Source organism: Mustela erminea, chromosome 13, assembly GCF_009829155.1.
Source record: "Mustela erminea isolate mMusErm1 chromosome 13, mMusErm1.Pri, whole genome shotgun sequence".
Lineage (NCBI taxonomy): Eukaryota > Metazoa > Chordata > Mammalia > Carnivora > Mustelidae > Mustela > Mustela erminea.
Window position 1 is genome coordinate 47,749,896 of NC_045626.1, and position 17,198 is coordinate 47,767,093.

Here is a 17,198-nt window from a genome sequence, read left to right on the forward strand (position 1 = left end):
GGGAATTTCAACACCCATTTCTCAGTAATTGATAGAATAAGTAAGAAAGGAAATCAGATTTAACACTATGAAACCACTTGATATAATTGATATTTATTTGTTTATTTATTTAATATAATTGATATTTATAGATCACTCAGCCTAAATAAATTGAATACGCATTTCTTAGTGTGTGTAATGGAACATTTACTAAGTTAGATCATATTCTAGGTACTTTAAAAAGTCTTACATTTAAACGGATTAGAACTATACAAAGTATACAAAGTATACTTTCTGACCACAGTGGAACTAAAATAGAAGTCAGTAAAAGGGGCGCCTGGGTGGCTCAGTGGGTTAAGCCGCTGCCTTCGGCTCAGGTCATGATCTCAGGGTCCTGGGATCGAGTCCCGCATCGGGTTCTCTGCTCCGCGGGGAGCCTGCTTCTTCCTCTCTCTCTCTCTCTGCCTGCCTCTCTGCCTACTTGTGATCTCTCTGTGTCTAATGAATAAATAAAATCTTAAAAAAAAAAAAAAAAAGAAGTCAGTAAAAGAATGATGTGTGGAGGGCGCCTGGGTGGCTCAGTGGGTTGAGCCGCTGCCTTCGGCTCGGGTCATGATCTCGGGGTGCTGGGATCGAGTCCCGCGTCGGGCTCTCTGTCAGCGGGGAGCCTGCTTCCCTTCCTCTCTCTCTGCCTGCCTCTCTGCCTACTTGTGATCTCTCTCTGTCAAATAAATAAATAAAATCTTAAAAAAAAAAAAAAGAATGATGTGTGGAAAATCCCCAAATATTTGTAAACTAAATAACATACTCCTAGATAACTAATGGGTCAATGATGAAATAAAATAGGAAATTAAGAAGCACTTAGAAATAAATGAAAGTAAAATACAAAATATTAAAACTTGTGAGGTAAATATATATTTAAATTCAGAGTGCTCAAAGGTAATGGTGGTAGGTAAATCACCTTTAAATCTAGTAAGGCTATAAGACAAAAGTATTAAAAATAACTATAATTATAGGGTTCCTGGGTGGCTCAGGGAATTAAGCTTCTGCCTTCAGCTAGGGTCATGATCTCAGGGTTCTGGGATCGAACCCCATATCAGACTCTCTGCTCAGTGGGGAGCCTGCTTCCCGCCCCCCCCCCCCCCGTCTGCCTCTCTGCCTACTTGTGATCTCTCTCTCTCAAATAAATAAATAAATAACATCTTTAAAAATATAACTGTAATTATAGTAGTCTGTTAATGGATACATAAGGTAAAAAGATGTAAATTGTGACATCAAAAACAATATTGGTGGGAGAGAGAATAAAAATATAGAGCATTAGTATGTGTTCGAAGTTAAGTTAGTTGCTATCAAATTAATACAGACTGTTGTAACTATAAAATGTTTCATGTGAGTCTTGTGGCAATCACAGAGCAGAAGACCTATAGTAGTTACATACACAAAAGATAAAGGAATCTAAGCATAGCACCACAGAAAATCACCAAACCACAAAGGAAGGGAGCAAGAGAAGAAAGGAACAAAGGAATTATAAGACAAGCAGGAGCAATTAACAGAATGGCAATAGGGAATCCACTTTTATCAATAATTATTTTAAATGTAGATAGACTAAATTCATCAATGAGAAGACACAGAGTGGCTAAATGGAAAAATGAACAAATGAACACGACCCAACTAAGTGCCCACAAGAGACTTACATCAATATTAAGGGCATACATAGACTGAAAGTGAAGGGATGGAACAAGATATTTCATGTAAGTGGAACCAAAAGCAAGCAGGGATTGCTATGCTTATATGACAAAATAGATTTCAGTCAGAAACTTATCAGACAAAGGAGGTCGTTATGTAAAAATAAAAGGATCAATTCATCAAAAAGACATAATAATTATAAATATTTATACACCCAACATTGGAGCACCTAAATATATAAAGGAAATATTAACAGATCTGAAAGGAGAAATAGGCAGCAGTACAATAATAGTAGGGGATTTATACATAGATGGGCAACTAATTTATGACAAAGGAACCAAGAAAATACAATGGGGATAAGACAGTTTCTTCAATAAATGCTGTTGGGGAGACATGCAAAAGAATGAAAATAGATCCTTATCTTATACCACACACATAAATCAACTCAAAATAGATTACAGGCTTGACTATAAACCTGAAACCATGAAACTCCTAGAAAAAAACATAAGCAGTAAGTAACTTAACAGTAGTCTTGGAAAATAATTTTTTAGATTTGACATCAGATGCAAAGCTAATAGAAGCAAAACATTAATAAGTGGAATGCACCAAACTAACAAGCTGTATATTGTTCTGTGTATTTGAAACTTGTAAAGTGTTAGAGAGTTGGGGTGCCTGGGTGGCTCAGTTGGTTAAGCATTACCTTTGGCTTAAGTCATGATCCCAGGGTCCTGGGATCCAGTCCCACATAGAGCTCCCCTAGGGAGGCTGCTTCTCCTTTTCCCTCTGTCTGCTGCTCCCCTTGCTTGTGCACTCTCTCTCTGTCAAATAAATAAATGAAATCTTAAAAAAAAAAAAAGTCTTAGAGAGTGTATCTTAAAAGTTTTCATCACGAGAAAATTGTAACTATGTACTATGATGGATGTTAACTAGACTTATTGTGATGATTATTTTGCAATATATTCATATATCAAATCATCATGTTGTCACCTGAAACTCATAAAATGTTATATGTCAATAATATGTATGTGTGTATTTATTTTTATATTTATATATTTGTATGTTATCTATAGCAATATAATATTAATATATTATAATATATATTTTATTATATTAAGTTTGGGGGTTTAAATTTGGGATATATATTATATTTATATATAATATATAAATATGTATATAATACATATAATATAATGTATATAAAATATACATATTTTAGCCTTCTTATATATATATTTAAGATTTACTTAAGTATTTAGAGAATATGAATTGGGGGAGGGACAGAGGGAGAAGGAGAAAGAGAGAAGTGGACTCCCCACTGAATATGGAGACCAAGGCAAGGCTCGATCTCATAACCCTGAGATCATGACCTGAGCTAAAATCAGGAGTCAGATACTCAACTGACTGAGCAACCCAGGTGCCCCAATTATATTTCAGTTAAAAACCAAAGTGAAGTCAGAGCCTATGTCTCCCTTGTTTTGCATTGTACATCCAATACCTAGCATAGGATCTGCCTTACATAGAGTGAGCATTGAATAAATACATGTTGCATGAATGTGAACCAAGCTGTATTTGACTTGGTGATCCGGAAAAATTTCTTTTTTTCTCTAAGTGTTAATATCCCTCTCTGTAAAATGAGGGCTATGGGCTAGACACTCTCTAAAGTTCTTTATGGATTTGTCATTTTATGGTTTACTTTCCTTAAACTTTAGTCCCACTCTCAGTAACATTTCTCATTGATGAAAAAAATAGTAGGGGACTTAACTTTCTTGCTTTCAACGGCTGATAGGCTATCTGGACAGAAGATCAATAAGGAGCACTGGGCTAAAACCTCATATTTGATTAGTTGGACCTAATAGACATACATAGAACATTCAATCCATATTTGACTAGATGGACCTAGCAGACATACACAGGACATTCCATGCAACAGCAGAATACACATTCTCAAGTGTACATAGAACATTCTCCAAGAAGCCTTACCAAATATAAGAGGACCAAATATCTTTTCTGACTATGCTGGTATGAAACTAGTTATCAGTAACAAGAGGAAAAGTAAAAAATTTGCAAATGTGTGGAAATTTAATAACACACTCCTGAATAATCAGTGAGTCAAAGAAGCGATTAAAAGGGAAATTAATAAATCATGAAACAAATGAAAATGGAAACACAGCATATCAAAATTATGGGGTACAGCAAAAGCAGTTCTAAGGGGGAAGTTTACAATGATAAATGCCTACATTAAGAAAAAAGAAAGATTTTTTTTTTTAAAGGAAGCTTCATGCCCAATGTAGAGCTTGAACTCATGATCCAGAAATCAATAATCAAGATAGTCTACTGACTACTGCACCAGCCAGGTGCCCCAAGGCAAAAAGAAAGATCTTAAATAAGCAATGTAACTTTACATCTCAAGAAAAAGAACAAACTGCGTCCAGAACTAATAGAAGGAAGGAAATAATTGGAACAGAAATAAATGAAAGAGAAACAAAAAGTGGTAAATATCAAAGAAATTATGAGATTTTTTTGAAAGATAAAAAAATTGACAAACCTTTAGTTAAACTAAGAAAAAAAAGAACAGACTCAAAATCAGAAATGAAAGATGAGATATTAAAACTGATAACAATTACTAAGGATCATAAGAAACTAATGTGAACAATTATAATCTATCAAAACAAATAACCTACAAGAAATAGGTAAGTACTCAGAAGCATACAACCTATCAATATTGAAGCACAAAGAAGAGAAAATCTGAATAGATGAATCACTAGTGAGGAAATTGAATCAGTAATCAAAAAACCTCTCAACAAAGAAAAGCTCATGATGAAATGATTTCACTAGTGAATTCAACCAGACATTGAAAGAAAATTAATAGCAATCCTTCTTCAACTCTTTTAAGACTGAAGAGGAGGAAATACTTCCAAACTTCTTTTATGAAACCAGAATTACCCTGATACCAAAGCAAAAAAAGACACTACAAGAAAAGATTATAGGCCAATATCTTTGATGAACATAGATGCAAAAATTCTCAATGAAATATTAGCAAACCAAATTCAATAATACATACAACTTGATCAAGTGGGATTTATTCCTAGGATGCAAGGATGGTTCAACATATACAAATCAATAAATGTGATACACCATATTAGCAAAATGAAGGATAAAAATTATATGATCAGCTAAATAGATGCAAAAAAGCATTTGATAAAATTCAGCATCGTTTTATGATAAAGAATTTCATCAATAAGACAAACCCACAGCTAACAGTACTCTATAGTGAAGAGCTAAAAGTTTGTTTTATAAGATCAGGAGCAAAACAAAGATGCCCATTCTTACTACTTTTATTTAACATAGTACTAGAAGTCCTAGCCAGAGCAATTAGGCAAGAAAAAAGACATTAAAGGCAGCAAAATAAAAAGGCAAGAAATAAAATTGTCTCAGTTTGCAGATGACATGATATTACATATAGAAACCCCAAAAACTCCACCAAAAAACTGTTAGAACTAACAAATGAATTCAGTAAAGTTTCAGAATACAAAATCAATATAAAAAAATCAGTGGTGTTTCTATACACTAATAGCTAACTAACAGGAAGTGAAATTAAGAAAATGGTCCCATCAAAAATAATATAATACTCAGGAATAATTTACTGAAGGAGGTCAACTATGAAACATTGATGAAAAAAAATTGGAAAGATGTACTGTGCTTGTACATTGGAATATTATTAAAATGTTCACACTAGTCAAAGCAATCTACAGATTTGATGTAATCCCTACCAAAATTCCAAAAACATTTTTCACAAAAATAGAACAGACAATTGTAAAAATTTGTATGAAACTACAAAAGACCCTGAATAACCAATGCAATTATGAGAAAGAACAAAGCTGGAGGCATCAACACTTGCTGATTTCAAACTATATTAGAAAGTACAGTAATCAAAACAATATGGTATTGATATAGATCAATGGAAGAGAATACAGAGCCCAGAAATAAATCCACACATATATGATCAATTATGACATAGGAGCCAAGAACATACAATGAGGAATGCATAGTTTTTTCAATAAATAGTGTTGGGAAAACTGGACAGCCCCATGCAAAAGAGTGAAGCTAGACTGCTGTCTTATACATAAACAAAAATTAACTTAAAATGGATTGAAGAATTTAAGGGCTTAAACTGTAAAACTCCTGGAAGAAAAAAACAGGAGGAAAGCTCATCGATACTGATCTTGGCAATGATATATTTTTTTTTTTTTTGGATTTGAAACCAAAAGCAAAGGAAACAAAAGCAAAAATAAATAAGTGGGACTATACCAAACTAAAAAGTTTCTGCACAGCAAAGGAAACCATCAACAAAATGTAAAGACAACCTACTGAATGGAAGAATATATTTGCAAACTACATATCTGCTAGGTGATTAGTACCCAAAATACACAAGGAGCTCATACAACTTGTAGCAAAGACTCATAAAACATAAATATATATGGGCAAAGGGCTTGAAGAGACATAGATAAATAAATACATGCTACAGAGAAATCTTTCATGAAAGGTACCAAGGTGGATCAAGTCCCACATCTGGTTCCTTGCTCAGTGGGGAGCCTGCTTCTCCCTCACCCTCTGCTGCCTTTCCCCCTGCTTGTGCTCTGTATCTCTCCATCTTTCTCGACAAACAAGTAAATAAAATAAAATTTTAAAAAGATAATATAATTTTTACCTTTGTTACTTTTGCTTCTTAGTGTTTAGGAGGAGAAAAATCCTCCCTGTAGCAGCTCAGTTTAAGCAAGCAGATTAGCTGATGAGAATTGGGTTTCAATTCTAAATCCCCAGGAAGGAGAACCAGATTGACAGATGTTAGATTATATATCCATCCCTGATCACTCAGTTTGGGCCAAGGTCAGTTATTCAGCACATAGCAGGCTGATGGAGCCCATCCTTGTTGACCAGAGGCAGTTTCCAGTGAAGTGAGAACAGGAGCTGGTCAGTTACCTTAAACAATATTTACCATTATAAAATTGGCGTAAAAACTATTTAGAATTAAATAGAAAAGAGAAATATGGTATATTTTCCAACTTAATTCCTAAAACTAAATATAGTAGTAGAATAAACCCTTGAGAATTTATGACTTAGAAAATTTTATGATTGAAAAGACTTGAAAGAAAAAGAACTTGAAATGGGTATTTTATTTCTATATTTAATGTTGGAGTAATTGGTGTGCTTAAACATCCAATATGAAGTCATAGAACTACAAAGCAAAATGAATTTATGGTTAAATATTGCATCTTGCTTTGTCTGAAATTACCTAAGTACTATATAGGTGCTAATGAATTCTCCAACTTGAGGAGACATGTAATGAAAATTGCATCATTCTTTGGTTCTGAGTGCTGCTGTAAGCAGTGATTTCTTTTTTCCACCCATACTTTTTTCCTTTAAATTGCTACCTTGTGCCAAATTAAGAGATATGAACTTGCAAATAGCTTCACTTTATGTTCTGCAATAATAACTAGACTCACCAAGGAAAGGTAACCTCAGCCACCTTTATGAAATTTCATATTTCATATTTCTTTTTATCACTTTATACCTGTCTCACTACAATTTGTTCTTTTCTGTGACACATGTTAGAAGGAAATGTCCTATGTCTGAGGGTGTCATGACCACTGTGTTTAATGCCGGAGAAGTTGTGATTAGCTGGAAACATGCCTGGAGGTCATATTTTCTAAGTAACAACATGTCTTTACTTCTGGTTGGAGGGCAGTGGCAAGCTTCTCTTTTTGTCCTTTCAATTCTTTTCTCCTGGCATTATAGTATAGCAATCAGGAGTCTGGGTTTCAGAATGAGAAAGGCCTGAATTCAAAACCCTGTTCAGCCATTTATTAGTTGTATATTCTTAGCTAAATTACTAGGCTTCTGAGCTTAGTTTCTTTATCTGTAAAGAGGGATAATAAGATTATTACAAGGATTAAATGGGATAATATTTGCAATGTGCTTAGAAAGAGCTTGGCACATAGTAAAAAAAGTAGTAAGTATGGTTAAACATAATACTATTATCTTCAGTGCTAGTTCTGGGGAAACAAAGATGGGTCCTTGTCTTGAAGGAACTCATAGACCAACAGAGTAGGGGACTCAGAAAGTATCATTGTAAATGTATCTTTATGTTGGAGAGGCACTTCCAACTTGATAGTTCTTGATATGTCCATTAAGATCTACATTATTATTATTTAATAATCTATAAATAAAATTTATTCTTAACTTTAGATTTTTAAAAATGATTGTATTTATGTATTTGACCCAGAGAGAGAGAGAGAGAGAACACAAGAGAGGGAACACAAGCACAGGGAGTAGGAGAGGGAGAAGCAGGCTTCCCGCAGAGCAGGGAGCCTGATGTGGGGCTTGGTCCCAGGACCCTGGGATCATGACCTGAGCCAAAGGCAGGAACTTAACAACTGAGCCACCCAGGTGCCCCTTAACTTTAAATTTTAAGAGCATTATACTTAGAGCAAGTTATTGTAAATGACTCACTAGAACTGTAGGTGTTGGCATTCTTTCCCTTGATCATAGTTCCGTTCCAGTCACACAGGCTTTCAGGCTCTTTCTTGGGTACAAGGGAGAGATAAAGATTAAAAAGAAGAAAAAAAAAAAAGAAAAAAGAAGAAGAAGAAGAAGCCTAGTCAATCTAGAAGATTGCCTGTAGTACCAGATTTGGAGGTGGAGATGAGGGACTAAAATGTGAGATGCAAACCCAGGCAATCTATCTAGAATTGAGGCAAAGAGAAACAGGGTTAAGTCATTCAGTTGATACCCAGAGCCAGATGTTTTCCAGGCACCTGTATCTGGGGAAGAGGGAACAGAGACACTAGGAATTCCAGAAGTCTGGGTAGAAGTTCAAGCCAGCAGCCTGACCCTCACACAAACAGCTGAAGCTGGGGATTAGGTGAGAGAGGTAGAAAGAACAGCGCTACCACTGCTTTTGCCCAGTGGTGTCCAAGGCTTTCTGACTGTTGATCTTTATTTATTTATTAATTATATACAGGTAGTAGCATATTAGTGCATAATAAAGTTCTTTGTTAATAACAATTGCAACTTGAATTTTTGTTAATGATAAATTTGCAACTTTGTTAATAATAGTTACCTTTTTTGTAGTAAAAAAACTATTAAACTTTGTGCAATTACTTTAAATAATTTAAGAAGTAAAAAAAGAAATAATTTAGAATTATTTTTGGCCAGCTTCTCAGCAGATTTGATTATACTGTTACTGTTTTTAATGAAGATAGGCTGAGGAAGAAGAGATTGGGTTGCTTTTTGATGTTTTGGTGTTGCACTTGCTTTGTCAGTGTTATATTCAACTTGACTTTGTATTTTAAAGTCATCATGTGAAGGTTAGGTTAGTAATTCATAATACACTTAATTGAGCTCACAAAGACAGAAACAAATTTCTATATACTGAAATCTAGTGAAAATTAGGGTTCCGTTTTTTTCTCTTTTGATTTTTAAAGCTCCTTTCCCCTCATATGACCATGCATCACACAGGGAACTTCTTTTTATTTTTTTTTTTAAGATTTTTATTTATTTATTTGACATACAGAGATCACAAGTAAACAGAGAGGCAAGCAGAGAGAGAGGAGGAGGAAGCAGGCTCCCCACTGAGCAGAGGCCCTGATGCGGGGCTCAATCCCAGGACCCTGAGATCATGGCCTGAGCCGAAGGCAGAGGCTCAACACACTGAGCTACCCAGGTATTCCATTTTGGCAGTTTCTTTAAAAACTAAACATATATTTAACATTTAATCTAGCAGTGATGCCTGGCATTTATCCCAGATAAATGAAAATTTATGTTCACAAAAGAAACACTTGATATAAATATTCATGGTATCTTTATTTATAATAGCTCCAAACTGTAAACAACCAAAATGTCCTACAATAGATAATTAGCTATGGAAATGGTGGCGTATTGATACCAGGGAATACTACTTAGCAATAAAAAGGAACCAACTTTTGATAAATGCAATATTTTGGTTGAATTTCAAGGGCATTATGCTGAGTGAAAAACATCAATCTTAGAAGGCTACATACTATATAATTTCATTTATATAGCATTCGTGGAATGACCAAATTATAGATATGGAGACCAATTAGTGGTTGCCAGAGTTTGGGGGTGATGAGGGAGGGTGTGGCTATAAAGGGGTAGCATAAGAGAGTTCTTTGCAGTGATAGTTCTGCATCTTAGTTGTGGTGATGGTTCCGTGAGTATAGAAATGTGACCAAATGGACGGAAAATAAAAATGTCAGTATCTTGGTTTTGAGATTTCTTGATTTTGAGTAACTATAGTTTCTAAGATGTAACTGTTGGGTGAAACTGAAGTGAAAGGTATGTCAGACATCTCTGTACTTTGTGTCAATCTATAATTATCTCAAAATACAAAGTTAAAAGAATGGAAGAGACTAAATTTAGGTTAGATCCTCATTAGCCTTTGTCTTCATTCTTTTCCTGACCCTAAAAAGGCCATATAGGGGTGTCAAGGGGCACATATGAGAAATATTTTATGATTTCTCTTGTAAATTTTTTATTTGATTTCAGTATTATGTAAAATTGTATTATGTAAAATTTCCAAATATCTAGAAATAATTTGATTTCTAGATATCTTGTTATAATTAATTTCAAATTTAATTTCATTATGTAAGATTTATGGAAACCAAGAGTCAGATGGGATGGTTAACTGCGCAGGCAATACTCCTGTTTTTATTTAAAAAAAAAAAATTTTTTTTTTTTTTTACATCAAGTTGGGGAATCTGGACTTTCATTATATATCTCTTCCTGGATAGTTCTCTGCAAGCATTCTGCAGTGAGTGAAGGGAAGTCAAGCAAATTATAGTGTTCTTTACATTATTTTTCTCATAGTTTTAGCAATTCCTTACACTTGCTAAGATTTGTTACACTGAGCCAAGTTTTGTTATTTCATTTGTTCATTCAGCAAATATTTTATTGAGCAGCTACGATGAGCCAGGCACCCTTCTTCTTCTTCTTTTTTTTTTTTAAATAAGGTATAATTGACATGTAATGCTATATTAGTTTCAGGTACAAAATAAGGATTTACTGTTTGTACGTACTGCAAAATGATCACTGCAATATGTCTACTTACCATGCATAATCATACATAAATCATATGTAAAATTTCTTTTCTGGCAATGAGGGCTTTTAAGATTTACTCTCTTAGCCACTTTAAAGTGTGCAATATGGTATTATTACCTATAGTCACATGCTGTACATTACCTCCCTATAACTTATTTATTTTATTCCTGGAAGTATGTGCCACTTGACCCCCTTCACTCATTTCATTTACCACCACCCCCAGTCCCACCTCTGGCAACTACCAATCTGCTTTCTTATATCTATTATCTAAGTTGTTTTGTTTTGTTTGGATTGGTTTTTGTTTTTGAATTCCACATATAAGTGAGATCATATGGTTTTGTCTTTCTGTGTCTGACTTATTTCATTTAGTGTAATGCCCTCAAGATCCATCAATGTTTTACAAATGTCAAGACTTCATTCTTTTTATGAGCTGAATAATATTCCATTATACAATTTCTTTATCCTTTCGTCCACTGATGGACACTTAGATTGTTTCCATATATTGGCTATTGTAAATAATGGTGCAGTGAACATGGAGATGAATATACCTTTTTGAGTTAAAGTTTTAATTTTCTTTTTTATTAATTATTTTAATTAATATATAATGTATTATTTGCCCCAGGGGTACAGTATTTTTTTTTAAGATTTTATTTATTTATTTGAGAGAGAGCAAGAACACTAGTGAGCATGAGCAGGGGAAGAGGTGGAGAGGGAGAAGCAGACTTCTCATTGAGTAGGGACCCTGAGGTTGTGATCTGAGCTGAAGGGAGATGCCTAGCTGACTGAGCCACCCAGCTGCCCCTAAAGTTTTCATTTTCTTCAGATAAATACTCAGAAATGGAATTGCTGGATCATATGGTAGCTCTATTTTTAGTTTTTTGAGGAACATCCATATTGTTTTCCAGAGTGGCTGCACCAGTTTACCCTCCCACCAACAGTGCACAAGTGTTTCCTTTTTTTCCCCCACATCCTTACCAACACTTGTTATTTCTTGTCTTTTTGATAATAGCTCTTCTAACAGGTGTGAGATGATGTCTCATTGTGCTTTTGATGTGTATTTCTCTGCTGATTAGTGATGTTGAGCATCTTTTCATGTACCCATTGGACATTTTTATCGCTTCTTTGGGGAAATGTTATTCATATCCTTTGCCTATTTTTACATTTTTTTTGCTATTATGTTATATGAGTTTTTATGTATTTTGAATATTAATCTCTTACCAGATATATGATTTGCAGATGTTTTCTCCCATTCAGTAAATTGCCTTTTCACTTTGCTGATGGTTTCCTTTGTGTGCAGAAGCTTTTTAGTTTGAAATAGTCCCACTTGTTTCTTTTTGCTTTTGGCCTTTGTCTTTGGTGTCAAATCCCAAAAGTCATTGCCAAGATTAATGTCAAGGAGCTTACTGACTATGTTTCCTTTTAGGAGTTTTATAGTCTCGCATCTTACATTTAAGTCTTTAGTTAATTTTGAGTTAATTTTTGTTTATAGTGTAAGATAGTGGTCCAGTTCATTCTTTGGCATGTGGCTGTCCAGTTTTCCCACCACCACTTATTGAAGACACTGTCCTTTCCCCATTGTATATTCTTGAAACACTTGTTATAAATTAATGAACTGTATATGCAGCAGTTTATTTCTGGGTTCTCTATTCTGTTCCATTGGTCTATATATCTGTCTTTATGCCAATATCATACTGTTTTGATTACTATACTGTGATATAGTTTGAAATCAGGAAGCATGATGCTTCCAGCTTTTTTCTTCTTTCTCAAGATTGCATTGGCTGTTCAGTCTTTTGTGGTTTCATACAAATTTTAGGATTGTTTGTTATATTTTTGTGAAAAATGTCCTTGGAATTTTGATAGGGATTGCGTTGAATGTGTAGATTGCCTTGGATAATATGGACATTTTAACAATTTTAATTCTTCCAATCCACGAGCACAGAATATCTTTGTATTTGTTTGTGTCTTCTTCAATTTCATTTCATTAATGTCTTACAGTTTTCGTTATATAGTTCTTTACCTCAGATGAATTGATTCCTAGATTTTCTTTGGATACAAAGCTTGGTTGTTGATTTGAGATTTTCTTGTTTTTTTAATATAAGAATTTAGAGCTATAAATTTACCACCTGCATCTCTCTTTCCTGCAGCCCATAAGATCTGGTATGTTGTATTTTCATTTGTGATTTATTTTTTGATTTATTGGTTAGTTTCCACAGTTTTGTGAATTTTCCAGTTTTCCTTCTGTTACTGCTTTCTAATTTCATACTGTTGTGACTAGAGAAGATACTTTATGACCTCTGTCTTTTAAAATCTTTTGAAACTTGGGGCACCTCAGTGGCTCAGTAGGTTAACACCTGCTTTCATCTTAGGTCATCCCAGGGTCTTGGGATCAAGCCCTGCATTAGGCTCCCTGCTCAGCAGACAGCCTGCTTCTCTCTCTCTGCCCTTCCCCCCACTCATGCACACACGCTCTCTCTCTCTCTCTCCCTCTCAAATAAATAAATAAAATCTTTTAAAAAATCTATTGAGACTTAATTTGAAGCCTATCACATAATCTCTTCTGGAAAATGTGCATGTGAAATTGAGAAGAATATGTATTCTGTTATTGGTTAGAATTTTCTGTATAGGTCTGTTAGATCTATTCAGTCTATCATTGTTCTTTAAATCTTCTGGTTTTTTTTTTTTTTTTATCTTTGGTCTGGCTTTCTATCCATTATTGAGAGTGGGGTATTGAAGTTTGTAACTATTCTGTAGAACTCTTTTTTCCTTTAATTTTGTTGGTTTTTGTTTTATATATTTTGATGGTCTGTCATTAGGAACACGAATGTTTATAATTATTCAATCTTCTTGCTGTATTAAAACTTTCATTAATATATAGTGTCCTTTTGAGGTCTTTTTAAAACTTTTTTTGATTTAAAGTTAATTTTGTCTGATATTAGTATAGATATCTCTGCTCTCTTTTGGTTACTACTTGCATGAAATCTTTTTCCATCCCTTCCCTTCCAGTATGTTTGTGTCTTTGGATAGCATATACTTGAAATGTGTGGTTTATCCTAATGCCAATCTCTGTTTTTGATTGGAGAGTTTACTCCATTCACATTTAAAATAATTTTTGATAACAAGGGGCTTTCATTTGTGATTTTGCTATGTGTTTTCTATCTTATAGCTTTATTGTCCCTCATTTCCTATATTACTATCTTCTGTTTTTAGTTTAAATTCTTTTCTCATTTGCTCTTGTATATATTCTATAGCTTCTTTATTTGTGGTTACTGTGGGGATTACATTTAACATCCTTAAGTGTAACACTGTATTTTGAATTTAAAGTAGGTTAACTTCAATAATATACAATTTCTCTGTTACAGGTCTGTCCCCACCCCTTTCAATTGTTGACATACAGAATGATGTCATTATACATTATGTACCCTAAAATGTAAACTATTAATTATTTTAAATGTATTAATCTCTTAAATTGAAGAAAATAAGACTTGGAGTTGTAAACCAAAGTTACAATAATACTAACATTTAGGCTAATAATTATTTTTTCCTTTATATGTATTAGTCTTTTAAATTATGTAGAATATTAAAAGTGCAGGGGTTTCTGGGTAGCTCAGTCACCAAAGCATCAGACTCTTGGTTTTTGCTCAGGTCATGATCTCAAGATTGTGAGATTGATCCCTGCGTGGAACCTAGTGTGGAGCTCCACGTCAGGCTCCCTGCTTAGTGCAGAGTTGGCTGCAGATTCTCTCTTCCTCTTCCTCTGTCCATTCCCCTAATGAAGTCTTTAATTTTAAAAAAGTTTCAAAAAAAGAAAATAAAAAGTGCAGTTACAAATCATCATTACAACAATACTAGCTTTTATATTTGCCTAGGTACTTACCTTTATTGAAATCTTAATTTTTCCATGTGGTTTCAAGTTACTGTCTAGTACCATTTTATTTCACCCTGCAGGACTCCCTTAAGCATTTCTTGCAGGGCAGGACTAGTGGTTTAATGACCCCCTCAGTTTTTGTTTATCTGGGGATATCTTAAATTTCTCCCTCTCTTTTGAAGGGCAATTTTGCCAAATACAAGATTTTTGGTTGACAGTTTTTTTTCCTTTTTCCTTTTTTTTCTTCTTTCTTTTAATACTTTTTTCTTTTAAAACTCCCTGCTCAGCCAGAAGCCTGCTTCTCCCTCTGCCTTGTTACTCCCCCTGCTTGTGCACTCTCTCTCTCTCTCTCTCTCTCTGTCAAGTAAATAAAATCTTTTTTGAAAATTAAAAAAAAAAAGAAACTTTTTTTTTTTTTTTTTTTGGACCCATCCCTTCCTGTCTCCTGGCCTCTAAAGTTTCTGATGAGAAAACTGCAAAACTGCTAGTTATCTTTTTGATGATTCACTTCTCTCTTGCTGCTTTCATGATTCTCTTTGTTTTTATCCTTTGAAAGTGACTATAATGTGTCTCAGTGTGCACCTCTTTGAGTTCATCTTACTTGAAGCTTGTTGAGCTTGTTGGATGTTTATATTCATGTTTTTGATTATGTTTTCCCTGCCCCTTTCTCTCTCTTCTCCTTCTGGGACTTCCAAAATGTGTATATTGGTCTGTTTGATTTGTACCTGAGGTCCTTTGGACTCTGATTACTTTTCTTTAGTTTTACTTTTCTTTTTTTCTTTTCTGTTCAGATAATAATTTCCATTTTCCTGTCTTCAAGTTCCCTGATTCCTTTGCCTGATCAAATCTGCCTTTGAATCCCCCTAGTGAATTTTTCATTTCAATTATTGTACTTTTAAGCTCTAGAATTTCTTCTTGGTTTCTTTTTAGGTTTTCTGTGTATTGCTATTTTGATTTTTTCCCATATGTCTTTTTCTTGACTTGTCCTCATCGTCCTTTAGTTTTGTGAGCATCTTTAAAACAGTTGTTTTAAAATCTTTGGTACATCTGCCATGAAGTTTTTTCAAGGACAGCTTCTGTTGATTAATTTTTTTACTTTGAATGGGTCATACTTTCTGCTTTCTTTGTATACTTTGTGATTTTCTTTGTTCACTACTGGATATTTGAATCTAATAATGTGGCAACTCTGGAAATCACATTTCCCCCTTCCCCTGGGTTTGCTATTGTTTTTGAATGTCCTAATCTTTCATGTCTGACTCCAGAGGATAAAGAAGGAAGAATGAAGGGGAGAGGCAGTTGTTTAGGCTCCTTGAAAGTTACTACAGGCAAAAGGGAAAGGGCTTGCTACAACAACGTCTTCCCACCTCTTTGCACCTCTGTGCCCAGAGCTAGTAATCAGTGATCAGAGTATAGATCCTAATATTTGGAGGACAGGGTCATTTTTGCTCACTCTGGCTCCCACAAGCTATGTGCAAGCTGCTCCAAGAACATGTGCACAGGGCCTGCCCTATGACTGGGCTGTGAGATAGGTAGCTACTATTATGCTAGCTGAGATTGGCCAATGTTAACTGTAAATCTTTCCCTGGAAGTTGTAAGCCTTTAACAGACTGCAAAATTCCAAAATAGTTACACCAGACAGATTCTGCCTGTGTAATTATTATCTGGGTTGGGAAGACAGATTCCTGGTGCTTCCTATTCCACCATATTTTCAGAAACCTCTGTTACATCATTTTCTATATTATCACTCTTACCATGCTTCTGTGCTCTAACATTTTATATATGTATGTATTTTTATGTAAATTTTGTTAACATATAGGCAATATTGGTTTCTGGAGTAGAATTCACTGATTCATCACTCACAAACAACAACTGGTGCTCATCACAACAAAAAAAACCCTCTTTAATACCCACCATCCATCTGACCCATCCCCTGCCGACCCTCTTCCATCAACCCTTAGTTTTTTCTCTATCTTTAAGAGTCACTTATGACTTGTTTCCCCCCTCCTTTTTTCTCTTGTGCTCTAATATTTAAAATATCTTTTGTTAAAAGCATATAGCTGAATTTAAGAAAGTGCCAGTTTTGGAGTCTCTGTTTTGTGTTTCGTGAGGTATCCCACTTAGTGATTATTGGCGTATTTAGAATTATTTTTATCATCTTATTTTGAACTTCATTTGCTCCATTTTTCCTCTGATTTTTTTTCCTTTCTCACCTTCCTTCAATTAATTTGCTCAATTTTGTTTATTCTCTCCCCTTCCACTGTTTTAATAGCTGTTTATTCTATAATTTCAGTGGTTTTCTTAAAGTGTATGTATTTCTTAACAAATCTAAAACAAATCAGTATACTCTCGGTAAACAACACAGGAACCTAAAATTACTTTAATTCCAGTTATCCCTCTCCAATGTTAGAGAGAGAAAAGATAGATTGCTTATAAATTAATGACAGTCTGATGGAAAATTTCTCATCAGCATCAACAGAAAACAGCTGTGAAATAATATCTTCTGAGACCTGAGGTAAACTGTTTACTTGAAGGTTGTAACCACCTGAAATAT

The 17,198-nt window shown here is 34.3% G+C and overlaps 1 long non-coding RNA gene across 1 annotated transcript; it reads left to right on the forward strand.

Moving 5' to 3' along the window:
- Positions 1-5,658: 5,658 nt before the first annotated feature.
- LOC116572302 lies at positions 5,659-16,285 on the forward strand. The gene is made up of 3 exons (XR_004278203.1): positions 5,659-5,779; positions 6,634-6,636; positions 16,274-16,285. It is a non-coding gene; the product is annotated as an uncharacterized LOC116572302 (long non-coding RNA).
- The last annotated feature ends 913 nt before the right edge of the window (positions 16,286-17,198 follow it).